The sequence below is a fragment of the Colobus angolensis genome, unplaced genomic scaffold (assembly GCF_000951035.1).
Source record: "Colobus angolensis palliatus isolate OR3802 unplaced genomic scaffold, Cang.pa_1.0 Scaffold24, whole genome shotgun sequence".
Taxonomy (NCBI): domain Eukaryota; kingdom Metazoa; phylum Chordata; class Mammalia; order Primates; family Cercopithecidae; genus Colobus; species Colobus angolensis.
The window spans coordinates 5919808-5928206 of record NW_012115599.1 but is presented as its reverse complement, the minus strand read 5'-3'; positions in this window follow the sequence as shown (position 1 = coordinate 5928206).

Below are 8399 nucleotides of genomic sequence, written 5' to 3'. Positions count from 1 at the left end.
GGGTTCACGCCATTCTCCTGCCTCAGCCTCCCGAGTAGCTGGGACTACAGGCGCCCGCCACCTCGCCCCGCTAGTGTTTTGTATTTTTTAGTAGAGACAGGGTTTCACCATGTTAGCCAGGATGATCTCGATCTCCTGACCTTGTGATCCGCCCGTCTCGGCCTCCCAAAGTGCGGGGATTTGAGATTATGATTTTAATAAAACTGATTAAAGATATTTCAAAGCTTGTGTAACTATTTTAAACTTTTCAGAATCATTACATAAGTATAGTAGCTCAAGCACTATCTAATTCGAAATTGCCATTCCTGTCCAATAATGAGCTTTTCCAATTTTACTCTACTCAAATTTTAACCATTTAAGAAAAGCTGATTTAAACAAAAAACATATTTTATGATCAGAAAACTTTGATCTTTAGAACCTCTTCAAGTTAGCATTTGAGACTAAGAAATTGCTTTTTAATGTTTCAAATTCATTCACCATTTAACAAACATTTGTTGAACACCAACTATATGTCAAACACACAAGTATATTACAAAATTCCTTTTAAAAATATATCAGACTCTTGCTCATTTACTTTGCTGATTTATGTGCCATGTTAAACATTACTGTCTGTAACACAATCAGTGAAAAGAATATTTCCCAGTTCTCTGTGTAATGTGTCTTTTTAAGACAGCCTTGAAATTTAATCCAATGTCTGCATTACCTTCCTCATAAAAGCGGATAAATGCAATTGATAGTAAATGACATCAACATTCTTTTCTACTCACCCAGCAAAAATTATGACCTGTGGTTGGAATATTTCTAAAGCAAGTCTATAGCTAATTGGAACTTGTCTCTACAGCAGGGTTCATTTGAGAAGTGGATAAGGATTGTAGAAGTAACAGATTAGGTATCTGGCTTGCCAGAGTCATAGATGCCCTTTTAAGTGAGGAAATGAAAGTTGAATGAATGTTAGGAAAGTTTTAAGGTCCCAGCTAGCTAAGGCCAACTCAAGTCCAGGATCCATTTCTATAGCTAAGGCCAACTCAAGTCCAGAATCCATTTCTATCTCCCAGATCAATCTTTTTTGTAGCACACAATGAAATTGAGCATGTTGATTCTATAACTGATAGCTTCTGAATGTGTTTTCACTGATGTGTATATACAAATAATTTTGTTAAATTTTTTGAATGTTTTGAGGTCTGGGGGTTCTTTTCTTTTTATCATTTCAGACAGAATAAAGAAAACACCAATTTCTGAAGACCTATAATCATCAAGTAGGCTCGTGTTCAAGTTGGGAAGACTATTTTTATCATTTTGTGTCTATAAGAAATTCAGCAGTATCTGAGATGGTTCAGATGAACCTTATGTTCATTTTTATGTTTCTTTAATAGCATAATAAATAGGCTGGGAGGAAAGAGGGAAGCATCCCTTCCTTCACAGTGGTGCAGCAAAGTTAGGATTGTCCCAGAGAAGACCATGGCTAGCTGACAAGATTTTCAGCACTTCTTTCCTACTGTATTTTTCGTTTGTCTTCAAATTACAGGTCCCCTTTTGGAAAAGTAAGATAACACAAATAAGGACAAAGTAATGGATGTTAAAAAACGTTTCTGTTGTGTAAGCCTTTTGCCAAGTTATTTTCTACTGCAGTCTCTAGATCAGTGGTTCTCAACCTCAGAAGCACAATAACATATGCTGAGGAGCTTTAAGGAATGCTGATGCCTGGGCCATCCCCAAGAAGCCCGATTTCTTGGTCTGGAGTGGGGCCTGGTCATGGGGATTTTTTTTTTTTTAAGCTCCCGCAGTGATGTGGAGCTGGAGCTGACAGCTACTGCTCTCTGCGTTGCTCTAGTCAAGAGGGACAATTTCCATTAGTAGCAAAAACAGGGAAACTGTTCTTTATAGTGTGGGCTTCTTTCTCTAAATGAATTACAGAAGGGCTGATACTCTCTTATATAAGATAAAGTCCTTTTCTTTTGTTAGAAATTTTTCACTACCTGACTCCTTCAAAGATTGGTCCATGGTCTCAAACCACCTAGCAAAACCTTAGCTGTCCACACAGAATTGATAAGACTCCAGGGCCAGGTTTCAGCCAAAGAAACTTACAAATGCAAGGTCTGAGAACTCTAACTTCCCCCAAACGACCCTTTCATCTATTAGCTCAGAAATCTTATTCAGGACAAAACAAAATAGAGAACAAACTAGAAGAGAAACTTTCATTCAATTTGCCCAGTTTTGATGTAAAATGTCACCTGATTTTACTACTACCAACCTAACATTTTAAATACCATTTTCTTCTGAAAACACGACTTCTTTTCATTTGAGTTTGCATAGGCAATGGAGGAAAATTAGCATGGTTGTATCCACTTTATAGCTGGAGAAATGTACACCTAGCTTCCGTGATCTATTCAAAGTCACCAGTCACCAACAGAATGAAAAAGTCAAAGCTATGTTCTTTCTGATGTTCTACAATTCATACTAAAAAATATTCTACCAAGATATTTACCTGAAGATGTATTTTAGGAATCATGATTTAAGGCTAGATCACAAAATTCAGTGAAATTTAAAAGAGCCATAAAAAGAATAAATCTGGAACAAAATAAATCCCGCAACTTGATGGATAGGCCTCTATGGTCTGTAAAGACACATACAAATTATATGTGGTTTTACCCTTTAGTTTTACCATCACTGACTTTCAAAATGAATTTTGTCTCATTATATTTATAATTTCTCTTAACAGATAGCTAATAGAAATAATGTGACAAAATGATAAGTATGAGGGGAATTACAAGTGATTATTACTGAAGAAGGGCATCGAAATTTATTTTCTAGAAAATTTCCAAGAGGATTTACAGACTTCTGTCCCCAAATACTCTGAACTAGTAGAGACAGCAAATTAGACTCTTTCAGCATAGTAACTCTACATCGTTTCTGGAGAAGAAACTAAATACGCTTCACACAATCTATCTTGCATTAAGACAATAAAAATGTTCCTCCTCCTAGCCCTCCCTCAAAAAACAAAAAAATATCCAAACAGAAGGAATGGTGAGAATAATTATTTATCTCTCCTCATTCTTGGTTTTAGTAGATATTGATGGACTACATTAGTTTCTTCTGCAGAAACTATGTAGTCCAAGCCCAGGAAGATGTTCAACTATAGTTTCAGATTGCGGGTCCAGGTCTCAGTACCTATAAATACTGCTGAAGTGTCTTGAGTACTATTAAGTGAAAGTGAACATCGAGGCTCTGGTGGCCATATACCTTATTGCAGGGCATTGGGGGAGGACTTACCTCTTTTCCCAAACTTTATTTCCATTAAGAGTCAAATAACATAAAGCCCACTGATCCATATCATACATACATCAAAAAGCAATGATAACGTTGCCAACAAGAAATAAATCAAGAAGCATTCAGGCTCCAAGTAACCCAGAAGGCCCCAAGCTCAACAGGGGAAGAAACACAAACTCCGCTCTTCCATAACCCTCTGAGAATAAGCCCCAGAATGATAATGCCTTGGCTGCGTTCAAAACTCAGCTCTCTGGACAAAAGCAACTTTTCCATTCTGCACTTATTTTTTGTAACTCATTCAGAGGTTTAAAGTTAGGCTACATATATTTTTTTTTTCCAAAAATTAAAAGATTCTTTTAAAGTAAGCAAATAAGCTTGAAAAATACTTGGGGGAAATAGGAAGCTCTATTTTCAACTAAACAGATTTCAAATTTCTGTACTGAAATCAAACTAAAAAGTTTTTTACCTCATTGCTGCTTCATGACTATTTCCCCTTTGTAGTTTGAGAGATTTATTATATGTATTGAGATATATACGGTACTCACTTCGGAACTAAGCCATTGTACATTTATAGAAATGGTATGAAATCTTCAAAGAGGCTCACATTACTTAAAATCTGCTTGCTAGGTGATTTTTTAAAAGAAAAATGAAAAATTCTTGTCTATGAACAGGGTCTCTCCAAACTCTGATTCTTCTCTAAGAATGCTCTTTAAAACAGGCTATCAAAGGAAGAGACTCTTTTTCCATTGTCCCTTGTCATTAAAAATTTCTCTTCACAAGTTCTCACTAACTAGTTTTACTTAGTATCTGACTTGGATTTTTTTTTACCATTATAAATACCATTATTGCATAGAAATCTTGGAAGATATTTTTGTGACCAAAAGAAACTGAAAAAGGAGAAATTTACAGTGTGGCTTTGGTAATAATAAAGCATAAATTTAACTTTTCATACTTAGGGTAACATATTAATATTTAGTCATGAGATCTGCTGGGGTCTCATCTGCTGTAGATAGCAGTCAAGTTTTAATCACTGTATCGTTTTCTTTCCACCACCCATGAAATACAAAGAATAGCTTTCACTTCATTTTTGTGTACACAAAAGCATGACAGAAAATCTTCTATGTTCTTTTGCTGCCATCCAGTGGTTCTGATTGATAAATGCAATGATGATAAATCTAACATGAGACGGAAAAATATGAGTCTGAAAGAGACACACATACACCTTCAAGAAAGCCTAAAGCATGAAAATCCGAATTGTTAAAAGTGATACATTTTCAGTGGGATAGTTACATTATAAAATGTTCCTCTGTGTTGCATGAAGATTGAGGGAAAACCTCCCCTAGATTGTAAGTTCAAGCAAGAGTGGGAACACTGAACTTCGCTCTCCCATTGTCACAGACTAGCAGGGCATCAGCACTTAGTAGGCACTCAAGAAACACTTGCTTACCACAGCTTTTCTCTTAACTGATTCATTAAAATGCTAATTATAATCACGAGCGGGGGAAGCACAATGCAACGATTTTTGCAGTTGAGTGTAATTTAGCCAATTGTCTCCTGGTGTGGGGATTTCTTACTTTCTATACAGAGCAGTTTTACATAGCGGCGAGCAGGAATTGGAGGGGGAGAGAGAGTTTGTAAGTTTAAGGAAAGAATTATTTTTAAGAAATATAACCAGGTGTATCAATACTATGTTTCTTGAATAGTTTTAAGATGGTCTAAGCTGGAGGACAAACTGCCAAACATTATCAAAAATGGCTATTCAGGGCCAGGCAGGGTGGCTCATGCCTGTAACCCAAGGACTTTGGAAGGCAGAGGTGGACAGATTACTTGGGGCCAGGAGTTCAAGACCAGCCTGGCCAATATGGTGAAACCCAATCTCTACTAAAAACACAAGACTTAACCTGCCGTGGTGGTGCGTGCCTGTAAGAGGCACGAGAATCGCTGGAGCCCAGGAGTCGGAGGTTGCGGTAAGCGAAGATCATGCCACTGCACTCCAACCTGGGTGACAGAGTGAGACTCTGTCTCAAAATGTACAAAGAAACTAACAAAAAAAAGCTAGTTGGAATTTTTCTATTGCTGACACTAGCAATAGAGCACACCATCAAAAAGGTGATGTGGCTCCAAATTATGTAGTCGGTATGCAAGTGACTGACACCACTCCAACCCAAACTGAAACCAGAGAGACAAGTGTTTGAAAATTCAGTGCAAGTTTGGCCAATCAGCAAATAGAATTCATGACTGACCTAGGTCCTCTCCTCCGGTAAAACCTCCTCCATGTAGCTCCTTGGCCAATAATTAGGCTTAAAGGGAAGACAACAGTGGTTAAGGCGCAGCCTCCAGAATGGCCCCAAATCCTAGCTTTACTAACTGCATAATCTTGGACAAGGCTTAACCTGAGTCTTGATAACTTTACCTGTAAACAGAAAATAATACCCACTTCAATTGGCTCCTTGTGTGGATCATAAATGAGGAACACAGTGCCTGGCAAACTCAGTGTTAGCTGCCATAAATGCATATATACCACATGCACACATACATGGCATTAACAGACACACACATAGAACAGATACTATTCAGAGCAGAGGGAATGATTGGAGAATCTTTCTACTCCGTTGTAAATCATTTATTAAATTTAATAACCTATACTTTAGTTACAGAGACTAGTACAAAAAAATAAACACTGTGCCTGGGTTCCAGATGTGAAAATGACAATCCAGTGGGAATTTTAAGATCTCACTTATTCCACTTTATTCACTTTATCATAATAAAAGGCAAAAATTTAAAACAATTGAGAAGGGCATCAAAAACAAGACCTCAGTAAATTCAATTTTACTTCCCAACTCACATGTTAACAAGCATTTCTTATATATCTCTGACAAAAATATCTATCCGTGGAAGAGGATTCTTACTATGCCTTTTAGGAAGTTGAATATATTGAAAATGTCTTCCAATGCGTCAGAGAATTCAAGGAATTTCAAGATGCATTTTAACTTAAAGTCCAAGTCTTATTTCAAATGAAATGTTCTATTTCCCAGCATCTCAGGAACCAGACCCTAGCTCCTTTCCAATTTTCTCATTAAGAAATTTAAGCTACATCTCATTTGATTATTTACATCATATTTTTTAATCTCTACAAAAATGTATGGCAGAACCCATAAACAAAAGCTTGAAAAGCAAATTACACCACTACTGAATGCTGGTGAGGAGGGGGTGCAATGGCAACTCGCATTCACTGCTACTGGGAATGCAAAATGGTATAGCCACTTTGAAAGGCAGTTTGGCAGTTACAAAACTGAATATACTCTTAACATAGAATCTAGCAGTTACACTCCTTAGTATTTGCCCAAATGAACTGAAAACTTATGTTCACACAAAAACCTACACATGATATTTACAGCAGCTTTATTCATATTTGCCAAAACTTAGAAGGAACCAAGGTGCTTTCAGTAAGTGAAGGATAAATAAATACCTGGACAATGGAATACTTCTTAGTGCTAAAAAGAAATGAGCTATCAAGTCATGAAAAGACATGGAGGAAACTGAAATGCAATTATTAACTGAAAGAAGCCAATCTGAAAAAGTTATACACTGTATGATTCCATATGACATTCTAGAAAAGGAAAAGTTATGAAGACAGTAAAAAGGTCAGTGGTTGGCAGAGGTGGGAGTGGGGAGAGGGATGAATAGGTGGAGCTCAGTGAAAATACTATGCGATACTACAACGGTGGGTACATGTCATTATAGATTTGTCCAAACCATGGAACATACAACACTGAGAGTGAACCCTAATGTAAATGATAAACTTTGGGTGATTATGACGTGTCACTGTAGCTTCATCAGTTGTAATAAATGTGCCATTATGGTATGTGATGTTGTTACCGGAGAAGGTTGTGGCTGTATGGGGACTGGGGTCTATAGGAACTTTCTGTGAATCTAAAATTGCCCTAAAAATAAAGTTTACTAATTAATTTTTTAAATTATATACAAAAGGGAAGAGGAACACAGGCAAAAACAAAAAATCCCACACAATTATAGAATGGTTTCAGTAAATGTCAAGGCAGTATGTAACAATTAAGCTTAGCAAACCAAACTTTAAGATATGTATTAAGCTGTACATAGTACCTACCACAAAAGAATTAACACATACATTACCCCTATTTCCAAAAGATGCTTTTAACATCTTTTTTCAATGTTACATATTTTAGGCTGGGTGCGGTGGCTGACGCCTGTAATCCCAGCACTTTGGGAGGCCAAGGCAGGCAGATCACCTGAGGTCAGGAGTTCGAGACCAGCCTGACCAACATGGTGAAACCTTGTCTCTACTGAAAATACAAAACTTAGCTGTGCACAGTGATGGGCACCTGTAATCCCAGCTACTCAGGAGGCTGAGGCAGGAGAATCGCTTAAACTGGGAGGTAGAGGTTGCAGTGAGCTGAGATCACACCACTGCATTCTAGCCTGGGAAACAGAGTGAGACTCCATCTCAAAAAGAAAAAAAAAAAGTATATATTTTAATTATGTTAAGTTACTGTAAATGCCTAGCTGAAAGAATAAAATTTAATTACAGGTATTTGTAATGTTACATATTTAGGCAACATCACATAGCTGGGAAACCTCAAACAACAACTTTTGCTAAAATAATTTTTTTTTTTTTTTTTTGAGACGGAGTCTCACTCTGTCGCCCAGGCTGGAGTGCAGTGGTGGAACCTCGGCTCACTGCAAGCTCCGCCTCCCAGGTTCACGCCGTTCTCCTGCCTCAGCCTCCCAAGTAGCTGGGACTACAGGTGCCTGCCACCTTGCCTGGCTAATTTTTTGTATTTTTAGTAGAGATGGGGTTTTACCGTGTTAGCCAGGATGGTCTCGATCTCCTGACCTCGTCAGGATCCGCCCTCCTCAGCCTCCCAAAGTGCTGGGGTTACAGGCCTGAGCCTCTGCGCCTGGCCTTGCTAAAATAAAATTTTAAGTGGTATCAACAACTAAGAAAGTATTAGCCTTTATTAGTGTTGTCTACAAATTTTAAAAGGTGATAGATAAAATCTGGCAATTCTGATTATATAAACCCAAATTTCAATTGTTCTTAGGACAAATTCTAAAATGATGTTACATTTTGCCACATCTCTGATGAGGTATAA